At 49.6% G+C, this 25,100-nt stretch overlaps 2 protein-coding genes across 4 annotated transcripts in view; one reads left to right on the top strand and one right to left on the bottom strand.

Moving 5' to 3' along the window:
* nudt22 (nudix (nucleoside diphosphate linked moiety X)-type motif 22) overlaps positions 1 to 17,971 on the bottom strand; it is a 34,864-nt gene extending 16,893 nt beyond the window's left edge. For both annotated transcript variants that reach the window (XM_055665799.1, XM_055665801.1), the window contains exon 1: positions 17,871 to 17,971. The gene's annotated coding sequence lies outside the window, so the exon portion shown is untranslated. The remainder of the gene's footprint in view (positions 1 to 17,870) is intronic.
* Positions 17,825 to 25,100, top strand: part of dnajc4 (DnaJ (Hsp40) homolog, subfamily C, member 4) — a 145,365-nt gene continuing 138,089 nt past the window's right edge. The window contains exon 1 of one of the 2 annotated variants that reach the window (XM_055665804.1): positions 17,825 to 17,926. The gene's annotated coding sequence lies outside the window, so the exon portion shown is untranslated. The remainder of the gene's footprint in view (positions 17,927 to 25,100) is intronic. The other variant, XM_055665802.1, reaches the window with a different exon arrangement.

Genomic DNA, 25,100 nt, shown 5'->3' with positions numbered 1-25,100 from the left:
GCCCCGCACGTGACAGTTAGCAATGACACATAAAACATTAAACATTAATAAAATTGTCCTTGGTGTGTAGAAACATAGAAATTTAGAAAATGTAGTGTGTGTGTGCAGGGAACAATGTTATGGGTTCCCCGAGCTTGGAATGAAACGGGTCTGGTTCAGAGTGGTGAATCTGTGGAATTCTCTGCCACAGAAGGTAGCTGAGGCCACAGTTCATTGGCTATATTTAACAGGGAGTTAGATGTGGCCCTTGTGGCTAAAGGGATCAGGGGGTATGGAGAGAAGGCAGGTATGGGATACTGAGTTGGATGATAAGCCATGATCATATTGAATGGCAGTGCAGGCTCGAAGGGCCGAATGGCCTCTACTCCTGCACCTATTGTCTATGTTTCTATGAGTCCATGATCTGAGAGCAGCTCTGTGTTTTGCATTACTAACTGGAGGGGGAGGGGGGAGGGGGGGAGGGTGGCTGAGACGGAGGGAGGAGAGAGGGGGGGGGGGGGGGGGGGGAGGGGGAAGGGGGGGAGTTAGTACCTGTTGGCTGATGAAGATGATATTGGTAGACTCGTGTGCCTCAACTGAGTTGGATGATAAGCCATGATCATATTGAATGGCAGTGCAGTCTCGAAGGGCCGAATGGCCTCTATTCCTGTACCTATTTTCTATGTTTCTATGTTACAGGGCTCGCTGTTATCAGCTCAGCAGCTCAAAAACGGCCCGTCGGTTCCAGCAATTGTTCCATTGCCATAGACCATCAAGTCCCAAATCCCAAACTCCAAGTTCACTAAACGGATAATCGTCCCCACATATTAAATGTCTTCAATTATTTCGGGGGAAATTTCATTTTAATGACTGATTAAAGAATCAAGCAGCCTCTTTGCCTCCTGTTGGCTTCCTGCTCACAACATATCCTTTGTGCAACGTGTATCTGCGATCTAAACACATGAACAGTAAAATAAATGAGGGGTGGAGAGCCAGTCCCCATGTACACAACGTGTATGTATCTAAACTTTCAATACTTGACTACCCTAAAGGGCCTGTCCCACATTGACAACCTAATTCATAGAAACATAGACAATAGGTGCAGGAGTGGAGGCCATTCGGCCCTTCAAGCCTGCACCGCCATTCAATATGATCATGGCTGATCATCCAACTCAGTATCCCGTACCTGCCTTCTCTCCATACCCCCTGATCCCCTTAGCCACAAGGGCCACATCTAACTCCTTCTTAAATATAGCCAATGAACTGTGTGGCCTCAACTACCCTCAGTGGCAGAGAATTCCAGAGATTCACCACTCTCTGTGTGAAAAAAGTTCTTCTCATCTCGGTTTTAAAGGATTTCCCCCTTATCCTTAAGCTGTGACCCCTTGTCCTGGACTTCCCTAACATCGGGAACAATCTTCCTGCATCTAGCCTGTCCAACCCCTTAAGAATTTTGTAAGTTTCTATAAGATCCCCTCTCAATCTCCTAAATTCTAGAGAGTATAAACCAAGTCTATCCAGTCTTTCTTCATAAGACAGTCCTGACATCCCAGGAATCAGTCTGGTGAACCGTCTCTGCACTCCCTATATGGCAAGAATGTCCTTCCTTCAATTCGCTATCAAAACATGGAGGGGACGGGGGACACAATGTTTTGGCGGCCACGCCCGCATGCGTACACTCACACACACGTGCGAGGCTTCGGAGGCTCAATCCAGCGCTAAAAACGCCGATTTTAAAATCGGGATGACAAAAACCTGGGAGGGGGGGGGGTTATGTCCCCCACCTCTCAAAACATGGGGGGGACGTGTCCCCTCTGCCCCCCCCCCCCCCCCCGGGTTTTCCGCCCCTGCAACTCAGTATCCTGTACCTGCCGAATGGCCTCCTCCTGCACCTATTTCCTATGTTTCTATATAACTGCAGTTCATAGGCGACCAATTAAGAGTTTTAGCCGCACTTTCAGTGGCAACAGTTTGAGGACGTCCATATGAAGAAAGACTGGATAGACTCGGCTTGTACTCGCTAGAATTCAGAAGATTGAGGGGGGGATCTTATAGAAACTTACAAAATTCTTAAGGGGTTGGACAGGCTAGATGCAGGAAGATTGTTCCCGATGTTGGGGAAGTCCAGAACAAGGGGTCACACACACAGTTTAAGGATAAAGGGGGAAATCTTTTAGGACCGAGATGAGAAAACCATTTTTCACACAGAGAGTGGTGGAATTCTCTGCCACAGAAGGTAGTTGAGGCCAAAGTTCATTGGCTATATTTAAGAGGGAGTTAGATGTGGCCCTTGTGGCTAAAGGGATCAGGGGGTATGGAGAGAAGGCAGGGACGGGATACTGAGTTGGATGATCAGCCATGATCATATTGAATGGCGAATGGTGCAGGCTCAAAGGGCCGAATGGCCTCTACTTCTGCACCTATTTTCTATGTTTCTATGTTAAATGGCTGACACCAGCATTGTTACTGCTGGTTGAGGCCGAACAAGATCGCAAATGGTGCATGAATATCTTGCCATCTCTTTCAACCTTCCAGATTTTTAAATCCTGAATATCAGATTTGCTGTGCTACATACATTACAAAAATAATAGCCCAGTTCAGATATTATTTCTGATTTCCTTCCTTCCACGTCAGCCTGCATCTCCCTCTTGCCCCATGGGTTAGAGGACCAGAATGATTTGTGTGTATGGTTGCACTCCAAGGTCAACAATCCAGCTGACTCTCTCTCGGTGTGGCACAGGGTTACGGGCACCATCGTCTCTGCACTGCGGTGGGGCTCAAAGTCAGTCCCGAGCTACGCCTCTAGCTCCACCATGTTAGGCCGCAGACAATACACAACAGATGCAGGAGTAGAGGCCACTCGGCCCTTCGAGCCAGCACCGCCATTCAATGTGACTGTCGGGACTGTCTTATGAAGAAAGACTGGATAGACTTGGTTTATACTCTCTAGAATTTAGAAGATCTGAGAGGGGATCTTATAGAAACTTACAAAATTCTTAAGGGGTTGGACAGGCTAGTTGCAGGAAGATTGTTCTCGATGTTAGGGAAGTCCAGGACAAGGGGTCATCGCTTAAGGATGGGGAGGAAATCTTTAAAACCGAGATCTCCAAGAACATGTTAGGCCGCAGGCAATAGACAACAGAGAGTGGAGGCCATCTCTGGAACTCTCTGCCACAGAGGGTAGTTGAGCTATATTTAAGAGGGAGTTAGATGTGGCCCTTGTGGCTAAGGGGATCAGGGGGTATGGAGAGAAGGCAGGTACGGGATACTGAGTTGGATGATCAGCCATGATCATATTGAATGGCGGTGCAGGCTCAAAGGGCCGAATGGCCTCTACTCCTGCACCTAATTTCTATGTTTCTATAATTTCTATGATCATGGCGTTCTGAACAACAACAACAATCAGTTTTATTCGTCACATTGCACATAAAGTGCAAGTGAAATGAATTTGCCAGCAGCGGTACAATGAGAAATAACACACAATACACAATAACAATGTAACACAAACATCCACCACAACATCCATCACAAAATTCCTCCATTTCCCCCTGTGGTTGGGACCAGAGTCCAGGATCGGCTCTTCCCCACCGGAGACCGCAGCTTTAGGTTGGTGTAGGCCGCAGGCCGGCGGTCGAAGATTTGAAGTCCCCGCCGCAGCCAGAAGCACCGCAGACCACAGGGCCGGCGGTGGAAGCTCCCCCTCCAGGGGCGATGTTAAGTCCACGCCGGGCACCGCGGTAGAAGTTGGCCGCGGGCCGGCGGTGGAAGCTCCTTCTTCCCCCACGAGGGATCCCGGGCTGTAGACGCCGCGCCGACTGAAACGCTGCAGCCCGCGGCATCAGGCTGCCAGTGATCCAGGACAAGGGGTCACAGCTTAAGGATAAAGGGGAAATCCTTTAAAACCGAGATGAGAAGAACTTTTTTCACGCAGAGAGTGGTGAATCTCTGGAACTCTCTGCCACAGAGGGTAGTTGAGGCCACTTCATTGGCTATATTTAAGAGGGAGTTAGATGTGGCCCTTGTGGCCAAGGGGATCAGAGGGTATGGAGAGAAGGCAGGTACGGGATACTGAGTTGGATGATCAGCCATGATCATATTGAATGGCGGTGCAGGCTCGAAGTGCCGAATGGCCTACTCCTGCACCTAATTTCTATGTTTCTATGAAACGGAGCGCTCCCCTCCGGCGAGCCCGCTCCATGCCGAGAGTCCACGCTGAGGTCCCGGGCGTGTCTCCGGGAAACGCCGCGCCCCGAGCCTTGCTGTTAGGCCACGGGGCAGGCGACCTGGAAAAAGTCGCCTCTCCATGGAGGAGGCGACCAAAATGGTTTCCCCCTCCCCCCCACACACCACCCCCCACACAAGACACACACATGTTCGGCCCTTCGAGCCAGCACCGCCATTCAATGTGATCATATAACCATATAACAATTACAGCACGGAAACAGGCCATCTCAGCCCTACAAGTCCGTGCCGAACACAATTTTTTTTCCCCCTTAGTCCCACCTGCCTGCACTCATACCATAACCCTCCGATTCAGATTCAGATTGAGATTCAGATTCAATTTTAATTGTCATTGTCAGTGTACAGTACAGAGACAACGAAATGCATTCCCTTCTCATCCATATGCGTATCCAATCATGGCTGATCATCCCCAATCAGTACCCCATTCCTGCCTTCTCCCCATATCCCTCTGACTCCACTATCTTTAAGAGCCCTATCTAGCTCTCTCTTGAAAGCATCCAGAGAACCGGCCTCCACCGCCCTCTGCGGCGGAGAATTCCACAGACTCGCAACTCTCACTGTGAGAAAAAGTGTTTCCTCGTCTCCGTTCTAAATGGCCGACCCCTCGTTCTCAATAGAGCTACGATCCGGTAAACAATTGCATCTGTAGCACGGCAAGAGATTGACGAAAAGTTTCCCCCCTCCCCCACATCAAACGAACCAGAGAACATGAACACAAACTTTAAAAAACCCACTAAAAATAACAAAGAACAAACTGAAAAGGACAGACAGACTGCAGGCGAGGCTGCCATCGAAGCGCCACCTGGTGGTCAGCACACAAACACAGGCTGCCACGGGCCTTTGCGACACTCCCTACAGCCGGGCAGGCAGCTGAACAGACGGCACATCTCAACAGCTTGCTTACTGATGAGAAAGTGTGGGAGGCTGTGGCAGGAATGATGGAGGGTTAGGGTGGGGGGTGTTAGTGGGAGAGTGGTGGGGGTCAAATCATTTCTCCAGCCTGTGAGGACATCCAGCTGTACTGTGTGTAGAGCCACACTCTGCCAGCTTGGAGCCTCAGTACCTCGGTGACTGCCAATCACCACCCCCCCCCCCAGGACACTTATTATTATTTATTCAAATCGTTTGCTATGTCGCTCTTCCAGGGAGATGCTAAATGCATTTTGTTGTCTCTGTACTGTACACTGACAATGACAATAAAAATTGAATCTGAATCTGAATTTGTATTAAGGCCCAGCTATATGACGGGTGACATTGAAACATAGACAATAGGTGCAGGAGTAGAGGCCATTCGAGCCTGCACCATTCGCCATTCAATAAGATCATGGCTGATCATCCAACTCAGTATCCCATCCCTGCCTTCTCTCCATACCCCCTGATCCCTTTAGCCACAAGGGCCACATCTAACTCCCTCTTTTTGCACTGTACAACTGTTGCTTGCAAGATGACAATAAAGGTTGATTGATTGATTGATTGATTGATTGATTGATTAAATATAGCCAATGAACTGTGTGGCCTCAACTACTTTCTGTGGCAGAGAATTCCACAGATTCACCACTCTCTGTGTGTGAAAAAAAATGTTTTTCTCATCTCAGTCCTAAAAGATTTGTCCCTTATCCTTAAACTGTGTGACCCCTTGTTCTGGACTTCCCCAACATCGGGAACAATCTTCCTGCATCTAGCCTGTCCAACCCCTTAAGAATTTTGTAAGTTTCTATAAGATCCCCCCCCCTCAATCTTCTAAATTCTAGCGAATACAAGCCGAGTCTATCCAGTCTTTCTTCATATGAACTCTTAAGTGCTTAAGAACTCTTGCGTAAGTGTAGAGGTGACGACACGCGCGTTCTCAGTTGTTTTTATATCATGCAGTCATTGACAATCAGTAGCCAGTCACTACCAAAACCAGAAGCAGTCTGAAGAAGGGTTTCGGCCCGAAACGTCGCCTATTTCCTTCGCTCCATAGATGCTGCTGCATCCGCTGAGTTTCTCCAGCATTTTTGTCTACCTTCGATCTTCCAGCATCTGCAGTTCCTTCTTGAACACCAATATAGAATCTGCATTTTCGTAAGATCATAATAGATAGGAGTAGAATTGGGCCATTCGGCCCATCATGCGAGATGCAGGAAAAATGTTCCCAATGTTGGGGCGAGTCCAGAACCAGGGGCCACACACACACAGTCTTAGAATGAAGGGGAGGTCATTTAAGACTGAGGTGAGAACAAAACGTTTTCACCCAGAGAGTTGTGTGAATTTGTGGAATTCCCTGCCACAGAGGGCAGTGGAGGCCAAGTCACTGGATGGATTTAAGAGAGAGTTATGCCCCTGTACCACTTAGGAAACCTGAACGGAAACCTCTGGAGACTTTGCGCCCCACCCAAGGTTTCCGTGTGGTTCCCGGAGGTTGCAGGAGGTTGCAGGTAGTGGAAGCAGGTAGGGAGACTGACAAAAACCTCCGGGAACCGCACGGAAACCTTGGGTGGGGCGCAAAGTCTCCAGAGGTTTCCGTTCAGGTTTCCTAAGTGGGACAGGGGCATTAGATAGAGCTCCAGGGGCTAGTGGAATCAAGGGATATGGGGAGAAGGCAGACACGGGTTATTGATTGGGGACGATCAGCCATGATCGCAATGAATGGCGGTGCTGAAGGGCCGAATGGCCTCCTCCTGCACCTATTGTCTATGTTTCGATGTCCTTGGAAGGATAAACAAAATTTGGCAAATGAGGATCAGGGGAAAGGCAATGTTTTCAATCTAGATTAGAATCAAGTGGTTTCAGCAGAAGCCGCTTGTCCTGCGAATTTCAAAACATAATTAAACCACACTGGGAACCGCAGGATGTTTAACACAACACAGACATTTACTTAACCATGGGCTTTGAAGAAGCAAACTAATTGAATTCAGTTGTTTCATTTCAATTATCAAGACATCACATGTGTAAGATGTATTGGGGTGCATTGATGGTGTATGGTGGTTAGACAGGGGCACACAGGGAAACACATTCTTGCCACAGAGGGACTACAGAGAAGGTTCACCAGACTGATTCCTGGGATGGCAGGACTTTCATATGAAGAAAGACTCGGCTTGTACTCGCTGGAATTTAGAAGATTGAGGGGGGGATCTTATAGAAACTTACAAAATTCTTAAGGGGTTGGACAGGCTAGATGCAGGAAGATTGTTCCCGATGTTGGGGAAGTCCAGGACAAGGGGCCACACACACAGTTTAAGGATAAGGGGGAAATCTTTTAGGACCGAGATGAGAATTTTTTTTTTTCACACAGAGAGTGGTGAATCTGTGGAACTCTCTGCCACAGAAGGTAGTTGAGGCCACACAGTTCATTGGCTATATTTAAGAGGGAGTTAGATGTGGCTAAAGGGATCAGGGGGTATGGAGAGAAGGCAGGGACGGGATACTGAGTTGCATGATCAGCCATGATCATATTGAATGGCGGTGCAGGCTCTTGTGGCTAAAGGGATCAGGGGGTATGGAGAGAAGGCAGGTATGGGATACTGAGTTGGATGATCAGCCCTGATGGCGGTGCAGGCTCGAAGGGCCGAATGGCCTACTCCTGCACCTTTTTTCTAGGTTTCTATGATCAGCCATGATCATATTGAATGGCGGTGCAGGCTCGAAGGGCCGAATGGCCTACTCCTGCACCTATTTTCTATGTTTCTATGTCTCTTCCTGTTCTTAAGTTCTCACGCAATATCCCCATTGCCCCTTTTCCACAGATGCTGCCTGACCCATTGAGTGTTTCCAGCAGATTCTATTTTTATTCCGCATTCCCCCAGCATCTGGAGTTTGTTAATTTTCACGTTTCGATGTCAATCCATGCAGGGGATTAGCAAATACAACACACTGAATGACTGCGTAAGATCTTGTGCAGTTTTTCCAACTAAAAATACACATATAATCACATGAAAATTGCACAAGGAAATATTAGCGTTCCGGGGATTAGCATTAGCAAGATCAACTGTGATTCCATGTTCCAATCTGGAGTAATTAGACTAGTCTCCGAGGAAAATGCAGGAAGAGTTTGTGGAAAATGATGGCAAATTATACAGTAATCTGCAGTGAGAAATGGCACTGATTCAAAGCACTTGCTCTCATTTTCTCGACGAGGAACTACCTGGTAGTGTGTCAAGTACCAGGAGAAGGGTTTCGGCCCGAAACGTTGCCTATTTCCTTCGCTCCACAGATGCTGCTGCACCCGCTAAGTTCCTCCAGCACTTTTGTCTACCTTCCATTTTCCAGCATCTGCAGTTCCTTCTTAAAAACAGTATGTCAAGTAACACAAGCAGACTAATAGTCAATAGTCAATAGTCTATTTAATTGTCATTTGGACCCCTGGAGGTCCAAATGAAATGCCGTTTCTGCAGCCATACATTACACACAAATAGACCCCAGACACAACATAATTTACATTTTACATAAACATCCATCACATAGCTGTGATGGAAGGCCAAAAAAACTTATCTCTCCACTGCACTCTCCCCCCCCCCCCGATGTCAGAGTCAAAGTCAAAGCCCCCGGCTGGCGATGGCAATTGTCCCGCGGCCATTAAAGCCACGCCGGGTGATGCGAGGTCGCACACCGGGTCTTGATGTTGGAGTCCCCGGCGTGCGCTCGCAGAGTCCCGCGGCCATTCCAAGCCGCGCGGGGCGGTGATGTCAGGCCCCGCTCCAGGAGCTCTTCGACCCCGCAACGCGTGTGGAAAAAGTTCTTCTTGCAGGAGCCCTAAAGGATCCCTCCCCCGCGGGCTCCCTTGCCGCGTGACCTGCCGTTTGAGCCTCCGACTCTCCGGTCGGGCCGCAGCAGCAGCAGCAGCAGCGCTCCTCCACCGCTCCACCCGCTTCGGACTCGGCCAGCCCCGCGACGGTGACGGTGAGTCGTAGCACCAGAGTCCCCGGCTCTTCTGTTGGAGGCCGCTTCTCGTTCTCAACGAGAGTAGACCCGACGAAAAAAAGGTCGGGTCTCCAGTGCTTTAAAAGTTTCATCCCTCCCACCCCCCCCACACACACACCCAACATAAAATCCCAAAAATCATATAAACATAGGTAAAAACGCGGACAGGCTGCAGAGGCCCTCTGACCAGAGTCGCGCCACCTAAGGACTTATATCCCATCTTGCTGCGATTGGCCCATATCCTTCCAAATCCGTCCTATCCATATACCTGTGGAAATGGTTCTTAAACGTTGGGATTGTACCTGCCTCAATTATCTCCTCCAGCAGCTCCTTCCAAACACCCACCATGCTTTGCATAAAAATGTTACCCCCTCAGGTTCCTATAAAATCTAACCCTCCCCCCCCCCCCCCCCCCCCCCCCCCCCCCCCCCCCTTAACAGCCGAATACGTTTGGTTCTTCTTCTTGCGTGTGGCATGTGCAGCCTAATGTTGTAGGGCAACTTGTTCTATTTCATCATATTTGATGGTGCATGCCAGGTTGATTGCATTCGTTGAAACAGGGCGTACCACGTGAAGGTTGCCATCTCCCACCCCATACATTTGGATGAAGGTAAATATCACCAGAGGCAGTGTTGTACGTGACAATAGACAATAGGTGCAGGAGTAGGCCATACGGCCCTTCGAGCCAGCACCGCCATTCAATGTGATCATGGCTGATCATAGAAAATAGGTGCAGGAGTAGGCCATTCGGCCCTTCGAGCCAGCACCGCCATTCAATGTGATCATGGCTGATCATAGAAACATAGACAATAGGTGCAGGAGTAGGCCATTTGGCCCTTTGAGCCTGCACCATTCGCCATTCAATATGATCATGGGGTAGAAACATAGAAACATAGACAATAGGTGCAGGAGTAGGCCATTCGGCCCTTTGAGCCTGCACCATTCGCCATTCAATATGATCATGGCTGATCATCCAACTCAGTATCCTGTACCTGCCTTCTCTCCATACCCCCTGATCCCTTTAGCCACAAGGGCCACATCTAACTCCCTCTTAAATATAGCCAATGAACTGTGTGGCCTCAACTACCTTCTGTGGCAGAGAATGCCACCACTTTCTGTGTGAATTTTTTTTTTCTCATCTCGGTCCTAAAAGATTTCCCCCTTTATCCTTAAACTGTGTGTGTGTGTGGCCCCTTGTTCTGGACTTCCCCAACATCGGGAACAATCTTCCTGCATCTAGCCTGTCCAACCCCTTCAGAATTTTGTAAGTTTCTATCAGATCCCACCCTAGATCTTCTAAATTCTAGCGAGTATAAGCCGAGTCTATCCAGTCTTTCCTCATATGAAAGTCCTGCCATCCCAGGAATCAGTCTGGTGTAGTGTTGGTTTTTTATTTTTGTATGGTTGTTTGATGACCACACTGTGCCAACTGGTACATGTAACAAATAAGTGTATCTTGTTTCCTGGTACATTACATGGTAAATGGTAGGGAATTGAAGAATGTAGGTGAACAGAGAGATCTGGGAATAACTGTGCACAGTTCCCTGAAAGTGGAATCTCATGTAGATAGGGTGGTAAAGAAAGCTTTTGGTGTGCTGGCCTTTATAAATCAGAGCATTGAGTATAGAAGTTGGGATGTAATGTTAAAATTGTACAAGGCATTGGTGAGGCCAATTCTGGAGTATGGTGTACAATTTTGGTCGCCTAATTATAGGAAGGATGGCAACAAAATAGAGAGAGTACAGCGGAGATTTACTAGAATGTTGCCTGGGTTTCAGCAACTAAGTTACAGAGAAAGGTTGAACAAGTTAGGGCTTTATTCTTTGGAGCGCAGAAGGTTAAGGGGGGTCTTGATAGAGGTCTTTAAAATGATGAGAGGGATAGACAGAGTTGACGTGGAAAAGCTTTTCCCACTGAGAGTAGGGAAGATTCAAACAAGGGGACATGACTTGAGAATTAAGGGACTGAAGTTTAGGGGTAACATGAGGGGGAACTTCTTTACTCAGAGTGTGGTAGCTGTGTGGAATGAGCTTCCAGTGGAGGTGGTGGAGGCAGGTTCGTTTTTATCATTTAAAAATAAATTGGATAGTTATATGGATGGGAAGGGAATGGAGGGTTATGGTCTGAGCGCAGGTATATGGGACTAGGGGAGATTATGTGTTCGGCACGGACTAGAAGGGTCGAGATGGCCTGTTTCCGTGCTGTAATTGTTATATGGTTATTGGTTCTTGTGCTGTCTATCCACTTCCGATGAACCCTGGTTACCCGGACCACGGAAGGGGAAGAATGGACAGCGTCCAGGAATATTTATGCAGAAGCAGCGACAGAGATGGATTGTTGCTTCTGCTGGCATGCTGGAAAGTCCCGCTGAATTAAGCCGGCGGTCTTTTGCCAAGCTACTCCGACGTGGAGAGCGGGCCTCTTCTACAGGCCTCTTGTTTACAAAAACAGACGTCAGTCTTTTCCTCCTCTCCGCCGCTCTTTTGTCCTCCGGCTCTTTTCATCCCTTTCATCTGCAGAGTGAAAGAGGCTGGCCGTGACATCACGAGCATTCAAGGCCCAGTTTCCCCTGTTGCCGCTGTCGTTGTTCGGCAACTGGCGGGAGAGAGAGAGGCTCGCCTGACGTCAGCGGCTGTCCCATTTGGCATGTCGCACCCTTTTTAACTGTTTCATAGAAGACGCTTTAAAAAAAATGTTTTGCCCGTGCTCTCCCAAAGATTGGCGGCTGTAAATAATGATCTCCTTTTCCACTATTTCTCTCCAACTTTCCAGGGTTTCTTTCTGAGTTTAGAGATTTGCTCCTTTAAACAGGCCCTTCGGCTTATTCGAGTCTTTGGAATGGGGCCTAACAAAAGCCCCGCGCGGCTTGGAATGGCCGCGGGAATATCTGCTTTGGCGCACGCCGGGGGCTAAAATATTTAACGCCGGGGGCTCCGACATCAAGACCTGGTGTGCGAAAAAAAAAAAACCATGTTTTGCCCGTGGCTTTAATGGCCGCGGGACAATCGCCATCGCCAGCCGGGGGCTTTGACTTTGACTCTGACATCGGGGGGGGTGGGGGGGGAGAGTGCAGTGGAGAGATAAGTTTTTTTTTGGCCTTCCATCACAGCGATGTGATGGATGGCTTATGTAAAATGTAAATGTTGGGGATGTTGTGTCTGGGGTCTAGCTTTTAAGTTTGTAATGTATGGCTGCAGAAGAACATTTTTCACACATTTCGTGAATTGGGGATTCCTCAAGAGGGTCCAAATGCCACAATTAAATTGACTATATTGACTATTGAGTCCGCGCCGACCAGCGATCCCCGCACACTTACACCATCATCCACCCACAATTTTACATTTGCGAACAAGCCAATTGTCCTACAAACCCCGCACGTCTTTGGAGTGTGGGAGGAAACCGAAGATCTCGGAGAAAACCCACGCAGGGAAAACGTATAAAATCCGTAGGGACTGCGCCCGTAGACAGGATGGAACCCGGGTCTCTGGCGTTGTGAGGCGGCAACTCTAACGCACCACCACCTGTTGTCTAGAATGCCCCTGTCCCACTTAGGAAACCTGAACGGAAACCTCTGGAGACTTTGTGCCCCACCCAAGGTTTCTGTGCGGTTCCCCGAGGTTTTTGTCAGTCTGCCTACCTGCTTCCACTACCCGCAACCTCCGGTAACCACCTGCAACCTCCAGGAACTGCACGGAAACCTTGGGTGGGGTGCAAAGTCCCCTGAGGTTTCCGTTCAGGTTTCCTAAGTGGAGGTGGAACGTGTTTCTAGCTTCAGGTTCCTGGGAATCAACATCTCCGATGACCTCTCTTGGACCCACAATACCTCTACTCTGATCAAGAAGGCTCATCAGTGTCTCTTCTTCCTGAGGAGACTGAAGAAGGTCCATCTATCTCCTCAGATCCTGGTGAACTTCTACCGCTGCACCATCGAGAGCATCCTTACCAACTGCATCACAATATGGTATGGCAACTGCTCTGTCTCCGACCGGAAGGCATTGAAGAGGGTGGTGAAAATTACCCAACGCATCACCGGTTCCACGCTCCCCTCCATTGAGTCTGTCCAAAGCAAGCGCTGTCTGCGGAGGGCGCTCAGCATCGCCAAGGACTGCTCTCACCCCAACCATGGACTGTTTACCCTCCTACCATCCGGGAGGCGCTACAGGTCTCTCCGTTGCCGAACCAGCAGGTCGAGGAACAGCTTCTTTCCGGCGGCTGTCACTCTACTCAACAACGTACCTCGGTGACTGCCAATCACCACCCCCCCCGGACACTTACTATTATTTATTCAAATCGTTTGCTATGTCGCTCTTCCAGGGAGATGCTAAATGCATTTCGTTGTCTCTGTACTGTACACTGACAATGACAATTAAATTTAATCTGAATCTGAATCTGAGTGGGACAGGGGCTTAAGGCTTCAGTCCAAGTGCTCATCATTCATGTACAGAGCACCAGATCTCACAGTCACCGTGCTGGGAGGGTGAGGGGCCACTCGTTGCAGGACTCTTCCACCATCCTATCCCGAACCAGTGCCTGCTGCGCTGCCTGGAACAAGGTCAGGAGTTAGCGCGGCGCAGTGGAGCAGCGGTAGAGTTGCTGCCTCACAGCGCCAGAGACCCGGGTTCCATCCTGACATGGGGCGCTGTCTGTACGTCTCCGCGCGCGGTTTCTCCAGGTGCTCCAGTTTCCTCCCGCACAAGCCAAGTCAGATTTATTTGCCACGTGCACATAAAGTGCAGTGATATGAATTTGCCAGCAGTGATACAATAGAAAAAAAACACACACAAAACACAATAAAAAATTTAACACAAACATCCACCACAGCATTCACCACTATGGCGGAAGGCACAAAGTTCGGTCAGTCCTCCTCCATTTTCCCCCGTGGTTGGGTCCACAACCCTCCGCAGTCGCCGCTGCGGGCGGCCAGATGTGCAGACGAGGTAAGTCCCGAAATGGTGCCACCCCACCGGAGACCGCGGTTTCAAGATGGTGTAGGCCTCAGGCCGGCGGTCGAAGATCTAAAGTCCCTGCCTCGCCGCAGTTAGAAGCACCGCAGACTGGATAGACTCGGCTTGTACTCGCTAGAATTTAGAAGATTGAGGGGGGGATCTCATAGAAACCTACAAAATTCTTAAGGGGTTGGACAGGCTAGATGCAGGAAGATTGTTCCCGATGTTGGGGAAGTCCAGAACAAGGGGTCACACAGTTTGAGGATAAGGGGGAAGTCTTTTAGGACCGAGATGAGAAAAACATTTTATACAGACAGTGGTGAATCTGTGGAATTCTCTGCCACAGAAAGTAGTTGAGGCCACACAGTTCATTGGCTATATTTAAGAGGGAGTTAGATGTGGCCCTTGTGGCTAAAGGGATCCTGTTTCCGATGTTTCTATGAAATGTCACCAACCCATGACGCTCCAGGACGCTGCCTGACCCGCTGAGTTACTCCAGCATTTTGGGGTTTAGGTCTGTAGACTACTTCAAGCACGCACACATGAACTGTGTAGTGACAAAGCATCCGTGACAACAATAACCTTCCAGTCCAAATCGCATTTAGCCTCAGGTTGGAAGCCTTCGGGAGGCTGCTTCTCGCTGGGGGAAGCCTTCAGTTCTTCTGCACTGCTGTGTGGACTAGTGGCGCCAGATAGCGATCGGCTCACCCTGCTCTCCCAGCTACCCCCCGTCACTGCTCCCACTCCAAAGCGACTAGCTGGGGACTGCCGACTCTGTTTGGGTTATGCCCTGCCTGCTTTGAGGGCTGTTTGTTCTAGCTGCAGCAACACTGATCTCTATCAGTGATCAGCCCGTGTCCGTGGTGTCTCATCAGAGGCCTGGGCTGCGCTGCCTCGCGCTCCCCCCACCCCCGTGCTAGATCCACCTGCTGATCCGCATTTTTAACCGAGAGCTGAATTCACCCTTATTGAAATGCTGTTATCTCCTCGGGGGGGGGGGGGGTGAATGCAATTTGACACGATGCCAGAGGAATGCCTTTCAATCCTGGTGAAAGTCCCATACCGTATCAGACAATATCCAGCCTGTGCACATATTTCCTGCGTCTTCTGAAGCTTTCGAGGATGGGGGCAGGGAGCCAGGCAGAAAATTTGGCAGCGTTTACCTGACAAAAGTAGGCCATTCAGCCTAACGGCTCCATCCTTGTCATAAGATCATTACAGCATGAAAACAGGTCCCAGGGCCCAACCTTCCCATGCCGATCAAGATGCCCCATCTATACCTGGCCCAAATGCATTTCGTTGTCTCTGTGCTGTACACTGACAATGACAATTAAAATTGAATCTGAATCTGAATATGCATCTAAACTTTTCCTATGTGTAAGAAGGGACTGCAGCTGCTGGTTTGAACCGAAGGTAGACACAAAATGCTGAAATAACTCAGCGGGTCAGGCGGCATCTCTGGAGCGAAGGAAGGACGTTTCGGGTTGAGACCCTTCTTCAGTCTGATGAAAAGTCTCGGTACAAAACGTCACCCATTCCTTCTCTCCAGAGATGCTGCCTGTCCCGCTGAGTTACTCCAGCATTTTGTCTACTATATATATATATATATATGTGTGTGTCTGTCTATATATATATATGACTATAGGAACGCAGGGGCGATACAGACTAAGGGACTGTGGTAACGGTGAAATCGACAGAAGGATGGAGGGTTGGGTGTGTATGCGTGCTTTGTCTGTGTTTTTTATTTATTTGCTTATCTTTATTATTTTACCGTGGATGTTTCGTTAGCTTTAGAAATGTTTGAATGCTGCACTGACTGGCTGACATTTTAAATTTCGTTGTACATGGCCCATGTTACAATGACAATAAAGAAACTATTCTAACTATTCTATATGTACATATATATACACACATACATATATATACACACACACAAATATATATACACACACATATATACACACATATACACACACACACACACATATATATATATACTAGACTAAGTGGGACCCGTTGGGTCCCATGTTCAGGCGGGAGGGAGGGCTGATCCCCCAATGCAATTTTCCACCTCTCCACCAATTCCAATATTGGTAGCCAGCAGGGGGGGTCTTTCTGGAGTGCTAGTATGGGTCTAGTGGGCTAAAGGGCCTGGTTTCCAGAGGGCTAGTATGGACATTGTGGGCCAAATGGATTTTTGGGGTGGCGGCACAGTCACTCAAACCTGATGTGCTGGCAGGTCACTCACGGCTGATGAGCTGGCAGTTGACTCGCGGCAGTTCCTTGAAATTCCAGTGCAAAACCACCAAATTCAAATGCAATTTCCTACCACTTCAAGCAAGGTGCAAGGCCACCAAATTCAAGTGCAGTTTCATGCCACTTCAAGCAAGGTGCAAGGCCACTACATTGGTCCCTCCTTCCCGTTGGCTCTAAGGCCCGTCAATCACATGGATGTCCCGCCCTCTCCCCTCTCATTGGCCCCGGCTCGGTCTCCCCAGGCTCCTCATTGGTTCCAAGCCCCGTCCGTCACGCGGATGTCCCGCCCACCCCATTCTCATGCGCTCCCGACACGTCATCTACGTATGTCCCGCCCCATCCCGCATCCCATTGGTCGTCTATCGGGGGCACCCAGTGCTCCGATTGGTTTCCCCGTACGTCGATCACCACCACCACCTCAATATCCCGCCCCACCTCTCCTCTCAAGAGGGAACTGCATTGGCTACTACACAGAAAACTGGAGAAACTCAGCGGGTGCAGCGCTATGGAGGAAGGAAATAGGCAACGTTTCGGGCCCAAACCCTTCTTCAGACTGATCAGGGGTGGCTGTGGGTGGGGACAAGAAAGGGTGGAGGAGTAGCCGGATTGGAGGGTCGCCGGAGATAGCAGTCGATGAGGAACCCCGGAGACAGCCCCCTCTGCCGAGAAGTCGATGTTCCCCCCCGGGATGCCCACTCCCAACTCAATATGAGGTGCCCACCTCTCAAAGTTTCATTGGCTACTAGCAATGTTCCAGGTCCGACAGAGGTTTACCTGCATCTCTTCCAACCTCCCACATTGGTCGGCTGCTCTAGGTGTGGCAGGTTCTATTGTGGGTCAAGCGGCAGGTTGGGCGATCAAAACCCGAACACCTCCGCTCTGCCGTGACGTAACCAAGCTGACCTCCCGGTGGCATCAGCACCTCAATCCCCCCTCCCACACCTCTCCGACCTCTGCTCCTGGGCTACTATGGCCACAGCTGTCAGTCCGCGGTTGTCCCGCCCACAGCACCTCCCACATTGGTCGGCTGTCGGGGGGTATGAACATCGACTTTCCGATTCTGGTCCTTCGCCCCCCTTCCTCGCCCCAAAACCCGCTACCGCCCCCTCCAGCCGTGACGTACTCCTTTTTCCCCCCCCACCCACCCCCACCCCCTCAATATGAAGAAGAGTTTCTCCAAACGTGCCTATTTCCTTCGCTCCACCACTGTGCACCCGCTGAGTTTCTCCAGCTTTTCTGTGTGCCCTCCCACATTGGTCGGCTGTCTGGGTATGGAGGGTTCCGATTGGGTCGCCCGCACGTCGATCAATCCCCCGCTACCGCCCCCTCTGCCGTGACGTACTCCCCCCCCCCCCCCCCCCGCGCGCGCTCGGACCAACCGCCGCCCCCGCGCGACCAACCGCCACCCCCCGCTGACGTCACCGCAGCCGGGCCGCGCATGCCCAGTGGCCGCCGCCGCGCCGGTCGCCGACGGTCGCGCCTTGACGTGAGGGAAGTCTCCGCTCGTCTCGTCTCCCCCCCTCCCCCCCCAAATAATGACGACCTCACCTTTGTTGTTGGTGATGATGATGTCGTGGTGAAAAGGCGGCATCGGCGGGCACCGTGTGAGTGGGGGAGGCGTTGTTGTCACTAATGGACTCTGTGTGTGTGTGTGTGTCGTGTTTATCTCCCTCTCCCCCTCTCCCCCCCCCCTCCCTCTCGCTCTCTCTTCACAACAAGACACACGATAAACGTTGGAGTCATTCAAGGGGTGGAGACTGGGGGAGACCTTTCCACCTTCACACTTTGACCTTGACACGACGGGACTGACGCTTCTTAAAGGGGGATGTGTCCCACCCCCCCTCCCCACTCCCCCCCACCCCCCACACACCCTGGTGGGGGTGGGGGTGGCGCCCCCCCACCCATGCACCCCCGCACACCCTGTGGGGAGAGATGGGTGTCCCCCACACAAGATACAAGATGGGTAATTGTCACCCCCCACACACCCATCCCCCACACAAGTGTGGATACATTTAATTGTCACCCCCCACACACCCATGGATGGGTGTGTGGGGGACACACCCCACACACCCCACCACACCACACACCCACCCACCCCCCACCACCCCCACACACCCATCCCCCATCCACACCCACACCCCCACACCCCACCCACCCCCACACACCACACACACCCCACACCCCCCACCCCCCCACACCCACACACACCCAACACCCCCACACACACACATCCCCCACCACACACCCCACACACACACACCCCCCCCCACCCCCCACACACACCCTCACACACACCCATGATAAGTTTTTTTTTTTTGGCCTTCCATCACACTATGTGATGGATGTTTATGTAAAAATGTAATTATGTTGTGTCTGGGGTCTATTTGTGTGTCCACACAAATGACAATTAAATAGACCCTATTGACCCCCCATCCACCCCCCACACACCCACACACACCCCACACACACCCCCCACACACCCACCCCCCACCCACCCCCACACACACCCATCCCCCACCCCCACCCACACCCCCCACCCCACACACACACCCACACCCCCACACACCCACACACCCCCCCCCACCCACACCACCCCCCACCACACCCCCCCCCACACCCACACACCACACCCCCACACCCCCCCACACCCAACACCACACACACCACACACCCCCACACACCCCCACACACACCCCCCCCCCCCCCACACCCCCCACACCCACCCCCCCCACACACACCCACCCACACACACACACACACACACACACCCCCCCACACACACACACACACACACACACACACACACACACACACACACACACACACACACCCCCCCACCCCACACACACACACCCATGATAAGTTTTTTTGGCCTTCCATCACAGCTATGTGATGGATGTTTATGTAAAATGTAATTTTGTTGTGTCTGGGGTCTATTTGTGTGTAATGTATGGCTGCAGAAACGGCATTTCATTTGGACCTCCAGGGGTCCAAATGACAATTAAATAGACTATTGACTATTGACACCCACACGCACGCGCGCACACACACATGCTTACGCGCGCACACACACACAACGCGCGCACACACACGCGCGCACACACACGCGCGCACACACACACGCGCGCACACACACCACCCACACACACACCCCCCCACACACACACACACACACCCCCCCCACACACACACACACCACCCCCCCCCCCCCCCACACACAAACACCCCCACACCCCCACACACACCCCCTCCCACACACACCCACACCCCACCCACACACCCCCACACCCACACACCCCCCCACACCCACACACACACACACACACACACACACACACCCCCACACACAGCCACATACACACACCCACTCACAGACACGCACAGAAACACACCCACCCACACACCACCCCACACAATCAAACACCCACACCCACACACACCACACCCACCCCCACACCCACACACCCCCCCACACACACACCCACCCACCCCCCCACACACCACCCCCCCCCCACCCCCCCCCCCACACACCCATCCCCCCATCCACACCACCCATCCCACCCCCCCCACCCCCACACACCCATCCCCCACTCACCCCACCCTCACACACCCACACCCACCCCCACACCCCCCCCCCCCCACCACCCCACATCCCCCACACACCCCCCCCCACCCACACACCCACCCACACACCCCCCACCCCACCCCCACCCCCACACCCACACACCCACCCCCACACCCCACCCCCACACACCCATCCACCCACACCCCGCTGAGTTTCTCCAGCACTTTTGTCTACCTTCGATTTTCCAGCATCTGCAGTTCCTTCTTAAATACTGATTGTGGATGATCAGCCATGATCACATTGAATGGCGGTGCTGGCTCGAAGGGCCGAATGGCCTATTGTCTATGTATCTATGGAACATTTTGCTCATTAGCTTTTTGCTATCTCTTGGACCAATCCTACCCCCCCCCCCCCCCCCCCAACTTACAGAGTCTCTTCAGTCATTATTCTAGTAATTACACTTCCATAACACGTTATTGGCCCTTTATGAGATCATGATGTGAATAGTTTTGGTTTATTATCACATGTGCTGTGGTACAGTGAAAAGCTTTGTCACACTATCCAATCTAAATCAGATAATACTATCGTGTAATGTAAGTCTGAGTTTGTCAGCTGAATAGTTGGCTTTTGAAGTGTGTACCTTTCTGCTTGGGTACGTAACATTTTACAGAGGCGGCATAAATGTCTGATTATTTTTGATGGTTGATAGCAGGTCAGGCAAAATTTGTGGAAAGATAAACAGTTAAATTCGCCTGATTGGTAACTTCTAATCAGAGCTGAGTAGTTGGCTGGTCCCTTCCAGATGTGAAGGTCATAAGGCCTTCTTCTTCTTGCGTATGGCGTGCACAGCCTAAAGTTGTAGGGCAACTTGTTCTATTTGATCTTATTTGATTGTGCACGCCGGGTTGATTGCATTTGTCGAAAAGGGCGGACCACGTGAAGGTTGCAATCTTCCAATCCGTCATAAGGTCATAGGAGCAGAATGAGGCTATTCTGCTCATCAAGTCTACTCCACCATTCGATCATGGCTGATCTATCTCTCCTAAATCCGTTCTCCTGCCTTCTCCCCTTTACCCCTGACACCCATACTAATCAAGAATCTATCTATCTCTGCCTTAAAAATATCCATTGACTTGGCCTCCACAGTCTTCTGTGGCAATGAATTCCACAGATTCACCACCCTCTGACTAAAGAAATTCCTCCTCATCTCCTTCCTAAAGGAACGTCCTTTAATTGTGAGGCTATGACCTCTCTTAATAGACTGTCCAACTAGTGGAAACATCCTCTCCACATCCACTCCATCCAGGCCTTTCAGTACTCGCGTCTCCAGGTGTGATTAACAGAAGACCTACCCAAGCATATCTAGTCTGACCTAGATTTGTGATGTACACATTCGGATAATGAACTGCTAGTTGAATTACAGTGAATGAAATTGGCATTTTATTTAATTGATCGAGTAATGCAGAAGTGGCTTTACTAGCCTGCCTGTTAGCATGCATCGATTCCAAACTCTTTGTGGCTGTAGACGCACTTTTCGATTTAAAAAAAAGGTTAATTGTGATCGATTTTTGTCTTTTGAACCCATAGAATTTAAATAGCAATGGTGGCACAATTTGTGCAGCCCTTTGTTCGGCAAGGACATGCAGCATGCTGACCTTGCACATCAACCATGGCTGCGGTGAGGTCCCTCGCCCTTGTGCTTTGCAAGGGTCGACTTGTGTCACGTACCGTTCCTTTGTGCCAGTGATATTCTCTCAAGCAATCCAAACTGCTTGCATTAATGGAGAGCGTGTTGTGCCTTGTTTAACACTGGCAGGTTGGTTCCGATAAGGAACCTGATTACCAAAGCTGAGAAATATTTTACATCAAAGCTTAGTGAGAAATCACACGTGTTATTCCAGGTTACACTTTAATAGAGTTTAGAAAAGAAAATCTCGTCAATTATAACTAACTTATGTAACTTAAAACCATAACTTATCAATTATAACCCCAGCGGTATTGACCACCAATTTCAGGTAGTCCCGGCTTTCTCCCTCTTTCCCCTCCCCTTCCCAGCTCTCCCACAGCCCACTGTCGCCGCCTCTTCCCTTCTTCTTCCCGCCAACCCCCACATCAGTCTGAAGAAGGGTCTCAACCCGAAACATTGCCTTTTTCCTTCGCTCCATAGATGCTGCCTCACCCGCTGAGTTTCTCCAGCATTTTTGTCTACCTATAACTAATCATTAGATCAGTCTGAAGAAGGTTCTTGACCTGAAACGCCATGTATCCCTTCTCTCCATAGATGCTGCCTCACCCGCTGAGTTTCTTCAGCATTTTTGTCTGCCTTCGATAGTTCCAGCATCTGCAGTTCCTTCTTAAACAACTGTTTAATCACCTCTAATCCCCCCTGCAGGTGTTTAGAACATCATTCCACTCTTTTTCTCTCCCACGTTCTTCTATTCCTTTCCCACCATCTGTGTCTATCCAGCTTCCCGTTATTGCTGCGGTCTCTACTGCTTTCTTTAGGAAAGTTTGTCCACATTCTCACAGATTCCCAACTGGATGTTACACCGTCAAGACTCCCACTTTTATCTCATCCACATGTCGAACCTTTCTGACTGTGTCGAATCAGTTCAGAATGCTCATGCACTGCATTGAGTCACTCCCTCGGTGTGTGATGCTCGACCGATAGTGGAATACTGTCACTTGAAAAAGTGGCCTGTGATGAAATTAATTTCCTCCAGCTAAGAAACATTTGCCACATCTTACTTTCCCTTTATAAGCACACAGAGGAAGTCATTGTGTCTATGTTTGCTCCCAGTGGAGGAGTCCCACTCTCTCATTCCTTATACCCCCTGTACCCGAGCAAATTAATCGTTTATACATGCCCATCAACTCTTTGATTATTTTTGCTATTAACCTCCACTATGTACAATTTACTGGAGCTAATTAACCTTGCAGCACTTTGGGATGTGGGAGAAAACGTGGAGGAGACCCACATCAAGATGCAGTCACGGTAGCACAGCGGTAGAGTTGCTGCCTTATACAGCAAAATGCAGCGCCAGAGAGCTGGGTTCGATCCCGACTACAGGTGCTGCCTGTATGGAGTTTGTACGTTCTCCATGTGATCTGTGTGGCTTTTCTCCGAGATCTTCGGTTTCCTCCCACACGCTAAAGACGTACAGGTTTGTAGGTTAATTGGTTTGTTTAATTGGCTTGATAAAAATGTAAAATTGTCCAAGTTGGCGATATGCAGAGTACTGCCCTGCCAACTACAAAAAGAAGGTTCAGAAGGTTCAAGAGGGAAACTGATTAAATATTATCCAAGGTCAGAATTGGATCCAGAGTCTCTAGGAAAAAAGGCACAAAGTGCTGGAGTGTCTGGTGTATGATGTGGGGCAGCAGCACTAACTGCTGCACCCTTGTGCTGTCATACTTACATGAGGCATGCATATTATTGCGAGCTCCCACGGCAACTTTGGCCGTGGAACTAGTGTTTTCAATGGAGTTGACAGTGCCAAGAATACCGTACATGTCTTGTCTCGTTCCCTTTTATCTTTGTAAAGCAGAAGTACAACATTTTTAAATATTAATCCCTTACAAACTGGATTTTAGCCATAGTAATTCATTAGAGGTTCAGTGCCTTTGTAAATAAAAGTCTATTGCGTTATTAAAATTAACTGTGCTTGACACAAGGTCACTCTAGACTTGATGCGCAGCCCATTTCTGTAACCAGCCGGAGGTAATTTTCCAGTCTAACTGCTGGGGAGTTGCTATTAATTGGCTTTACCTCACCAGTTCTAACTATGTTGGCTGAAGTTAACATTTCTTTCTCTTTCTCTCATCTAGTCTGTCAGAAATGGTTTGCTCTCGATTGTTCACTCCTGGGGAATGATCTTTGTTAACCAAGGCCTAGAGTAACTTGCTGCAATCCTTGAAATTTGTTTTATAGTGTTTTAGATTTTCACTAATGATTTTGAACTTCCTGACCTTGGGGGCTGTATAGCCCTGTCCATGAGAATTCAAGGAAGACTTGGATGGGTAGATAATCCATTTATTTAAGAAGGAACTGCAGATGCTGGAAAATCGAAGGTAGGCAAAAATGCTGGAGAAACTCAGCGCATGCAGTAGCATCTATGGAGCAAAGGAAATAGGCAACGTTTCGGCCTGAAACGTTGCCTATTTCCTTCGCTCCATAGCTGCTGCTGCACTCGCTGAGTTTCTCCAGCATTTTTGTCTATGTTAGATAATCCATTTCTCTGGCATAGCAAGCTGTCAAAGCCATTGAAAAACTGTCACCATTCAGAAACACCCAAAACTAATACAAAAAAACACTTGTTATAATACTTTCATAATTGATCAAATTTGATTAAAAAACCTGTCCATGAGACAAAATGTTCACAAACAAAAAACCCGCCTTTCACTTCTGGAAATGTTGCTCATTAGTGAAAAGATTTCAGAATTTATTTCATGGGGTGCAAATGTCAAATAGGAAATGGCAAAGCTGTGAGGTGAGAGGCAGAAGCTTTAGAGATTTACAGGGCAGGCACTTACATATAGAGAGTGGCGGGTGCCTGGAACGTGCTGCCTGAGTTGGTGGTGGAAGCAGATGAAAAAACAATGGCACTAAAGAGGCTTTTATATTGACAACCACATATGCTGGGAATAGTGGGATATGGAACACATGCAGTCAGAAGGGATTAGTTTAAATAGGTGCCATGTTCGGCACAGACCTCATGGGACGAAGGACCTGTGCCTGTGTTGTACTGTTCTATGTTTAAGAAGCAACTGCAGATGCTGGGAAATCGAAGGTACACAAAAATGCTGGGGAAACTCAGCGGGTGCAGCAGCATCTATGGAGCGATTAATCAGTGCCTATTTCCTTCGCTCCATAGATGCTGCTGCACCCGCTGAGTTTCTCCAGCATTTTTGTGTACCTTTGTACTGTTCTATGTTCGATTTGTTTGCCTGTTCCGGAGCCATTCATCAAACATAATCGGAGGCAATATGTGTTGGGAGTATATTGAACTATGCGTACGAGGCTTCGGGATCCCTTTTGTGGTTTAAATAAACAGTGCCAGCTTCCAGTTTCCTAATCTCCAGCCCTCTAAAGGATATCACTCCGAAAGTCATATATTTAATTGTCGAACTAGACTGAAATGTCCCAGTGTTGGTCCTGGGGGGGGAAAGCTCAAAGTTCAGAAGCTTAGTGCAGCTTCCAGTTTACTAAACTC

The sequence above is a fragment of the Leucoraja erinacea genome, unplaced genomic scaffold (genome assembly GCF_028641065.1).
Source record: "Leucoraja erinacea ecotype New England unplaced genomic scaffold, Leri_hhj_1 Leri_150S, whole genome shotgun sequence".
Classification (NCBI taxonomy): domain Eukaryota; kingdom Metazoa; phylum Chordata; class Chondrichthyes; order Rajiformes; family Rajidae; genus Leucoraja; species Leucoraja erinaceus.
The sequence above is the reverse complement of the archived record's forward strand: the minus strand, read 5'-3'. Positions and strand labels throughout refer to the sequence as shown.